Genomic DNA, 4,171 nt, shown 5'->3' with positions numbered 1-4,171 from the left:
CTGAGGACTCTAGACTCATGAAAAGAGAAAGTCTGTGCTGGAAGCCAGGAGGCAGGCTGGCAGAATGTGCCCTTTATTTGTTTAAATGATTACATAGGCCTGAGAGTTTTTTGTGTACATTCTCCCTGCCCCAAATAAAAACAAAAAAACCAGAAAGAATGGAAACAAATACTGTTGAATGATGACGTACAGAGGAGATTGTAATCATTGCAATGAAACAATGAATGTAAAACCAGTGTTTTCCCATGTAAAGTATCGCTCAATTCACAATAAAAATTTTAAAAAACAACAACAGCAACAAAAAAAATGGCTCTCACAGGAGAAGCACTAGACTGCTAACAACAAGGTTGCTGGTTCAAATCTACTAACTGGTGCTCTGTACAGGTTGCTTTGACTTGGAAATGACTCAACAACAATAAACTGATGCTGTAAATTGGTTTTCTGAACTAAATTTGATTCTGGGAAATAAAATGTATGGTAATAGGAAATATTACCAAAGTACCTAGCACAAAACAGGCAATCAATACCTTTTGAATGAAATTATAGGAATTATAAGAGAGACTGTCCATGTCTAGTCATAAGAGTACAGTGTTTTAGAAATGTAATCATGTCTAGAAAATCATAGGGATTCAGTAAATGTTCTATTGAACTAAGCTAAAAGTATGAAAATGTCTGGATGTACTACAACTTTGTTTTATGAGGGTATTTGTGCTTCTTAATGACAAGTCAAGAAGCCTTGGTGTTGCAGTGCATTAAGCACTGGGCTGCTAATCAAAATGTTGGTGGTTTGAATTCACCAACTGCTTGCTTTGTAGGAGAAAGAAGGAAGCCTTCTTGAGCAAAATTTTACAACCTTAGAAACCCTATGTCACAGTCCTACTCTGTCCTTTATGGTCTCTATGAAAAGGAAATTACTCAGTGGCTTTGGATTTAATGACAGTCCTTCAGAGTCTGTAATCCATTTTATATTTCAAAGTCCAGACTGACTAGCTGGAGAGGAATAAAGGAGAAAAAGAGTGAGGAAAGGAGGTTAGAGATATTCTGAGAAACTTAAAAAAGAGACAAAGTACAATAAATATATCAGAAAAACAGGAAGTTTCTGGTCCATGAGTTTCAATTTAAGGGTTCCTTCTGAAGATCCAAATCAGAACATAGAGTTCTCCAAGTAGACAGGTTCTCTAAAATGAAGTTGATTTTGTTTGGAAATGAGAGAAAATGGAGGATACATTTCTTGAACTAACTTCTGAAAGAAAGCATAGTAGAGAGGAAAGCATATATACAGTGCTGTCTAATCAGTTCTGACTCACAGCAACCCTGAGTAGATTTTCCAAGTAACACCTTGTGAGTTTGATCTGCCAACTTTATGGTTAGCAGTCCATTGTTTATTCTACAGTGCCAATGGACTAATGGAACACATGAACATCAGTCTCCATGACTCTGAGACCAGAAGAACTAGATGGGTGACTGGCCACCACCAACAATAGCTCTGAAAGCAATCACATTAAAGTTTCCAGAAAAAGTGGGAGAAAATGAGGAACAACACTCAAAATTATTGAAAAAATAAAAAGACACAGCATACTGGTCAGAAAGAGATTGGAGGAACCTGACATGCTGGCCCATATCTGCCCTTCACATCAGGAATGGAACTCACCCTCATGGGCCCAATTTCTAGCTAAGCAATAGATATGTATAAAGGGGAGACAACACACAGATATGATCACCATATAATGGGCAGTATTTAGAAATCAAATGGGTAATGTTTGCCTGAGAACAAATTTAGAAAGAATGGAAAGGTGTGTGGAATGGAAACAGGAATAACAAAGAGCAAGTGGGATAATTATTGTTGCATGAAAGGGATTGCTATCATTGAGATGAAACAATGTGTATGATTTGTTGAATGCAAACCTGATGATCTTCTCTGTAAACCTTTATTCAATTCACAATAAAAAAAAATTTTTTTTAAGTTATAATAATTACATATGCCTCTTAACACCTGAGTGTCCAGTCACAATTCCACCAGAGGCACAAAGTAGTTTGGTATTCACACACATGTAAAAGCATCACCAATCAAGGGACTAAACTCTAAAATATATAGGAAACTACAACAATGCTACAAGAAAAAGACAACCCAATAAAAAAAATGGACAGAGGACACGAACAGACACTTCAGCAAAGACATTCAGGCAGTCAACAACATGAAGAAATGTTTGCAATCATTAGCCATTAGAGATGCAAATCAAAATAACAATGAGATATTATCTCACTGCAGCTTTAATAATAATAAAAACAACAACAACAACAACAACAACAGCAATTGCTGCTGAGAGTGTGGAGGGATTAGGACCCTCAGACCTTGATGGTGGAACTGAAAAATGGTGCAACCACTGTGGAAAGTAGTATGGATGCTTGCTAAAAAAGTTGGAAATAGCAATTTTGCATGACCAAGGAATCCCTCTACTTGGGATATAGCCACAAGAAATAAGAGCCACGACAAGGGTAGATATATGCACACCCATGTTCATCACAGCATTCTTCACAACAACAACAAGATGGAGAGAGCTTAAGTGCCTATGAATAAAAGCATGGATAAACAAACTTTGGTATATACACACAATAGAATATTATGCAATGCTGAAGAATAATTGAATCTTTGAAGCACCTCATAACATGGATGATCCAGGAGGACATTATGCTGAGTAGAATTGTTACTAAGTGCCAATCTCTTTCAACTCATAGTGATCCTGTACGGAATTTCCATGGAGCAGCTGGTGGGTTTGAACTGCCAACCTTGTGGTTCAAAGATGAATGCTGATCCTACAGTGCCACACCAGGATCGAAATTAGTCAATTATAAAAGGACAAATATTGTATGAGACCAGTGTTATAAAAACTCAAGTAATCACTGCCATGCTAAAAGAAACATTCTTGATTGGTTACCAGGGGAGGGAAGGGAGAGTAAATCACTGACTAGAGGGTAGACACATATTAACTTGGGTGATGCGGAGGACAATATACAAGAAGAGGGAGATTGGCAGAAGAATGAAGACAGGTGAAGACATAGGGAGGAATGTAATGGTTAAAGGATATAGAGGTAAATACTATCATATATACAACCCTGGCACAATGTTCTGCAGGTAGATGCATGGAAAGATACACAGACTGAACAGGTATGGGAGGAAGAGTGAGAGTATACCCACAAATATAAAACAGTTTGACAGAAAATATTTGTACATGTGTATTTTACATTTGCTGCAAACATGCATATGAATATGGTGAAGCTTACAGGGAGCAAAATGAGGAATGCTTCTTTGATATTACCTAACATCTTATATTACCTAACATATTAAGATAGTGAGTTGCTGGGCCTCGGGGCTCATGACCATAGGCTCAGGGGCAAAATGGTCAACTGGCGTAATAAAAGACAATATTCTACATTGTACTATGGTCAGTAATGACTGGAATCTTAAAAGCTTATAAGCAGACATCTAAGGTGCAGCTATAGATCTTTCCCTGTGTGGAAGAAAAAAGAGTGATAAAACTGAGGATGCTTGCCATCCAATGGACCAATGAACATGTAATACAGCTGTTTATTCTTTTTACATTGAATTGTTTATAGTGAACTTCCTTTATTTATCACTGAGCTGTAAACTGATACAACATAGGCCTTAGTTTTGAACTCATAAGTACTCTAAGTATTTGTGATTATCTAAGGAGCTCTGGTAGCGTAGTGGTTACAAATCGGGCTGCTAACTTCAGGGTCAGCAGTTCAAAACTACCAGCTGTTCTGTGGGAGAAACATGAGGCTTTATGCTCCCATAGAGATATACAGCCTCGGAAATCCTGTGCAAGGTCGCTATGAGTCGGAGTCGACTCCACAGCACATTACTATGGAGTTCTGGTGTGGTGCTGTAGGATAAACACTGGACTGCTAGACCCAAGGTCAGTAGCTCAAATCTACCAGGTGTTCCTGGAAAACCACATACAGTGTCTCTGCGAGTCATAACTGACTCCACAGCACTTAACAACAACATGGAAATATTTCATTAAATTCTTGGGGTGATCAACTTACTGTAATAAGTAGATACTACTTAAGAATGAGTGGTGTAGGATGAAAAGGTATGAGTGTGCAGTGATAGAGTACAGCTTGCATAACCAGGCAGACATATGAGAGA

Source organism: Chrysochloris asiatica, unplaced genomic scaffold (assembly GCF_000296735.1).
Source record: "Chrysochloris asiatica unplaced genomic scaffold, ChrAsi1.0 scaffold00016, whole genome shotgun sequence".
Lineage (NCBI taxonomy): Eukaryota > Metazoa > Chordata > Mammalia > Afrosoricida > Chrysochloridae > Chrysochloris > Chrysochloris asiatica.
This window is presented reverse-complemented; position numbering follows the sequence as displayed.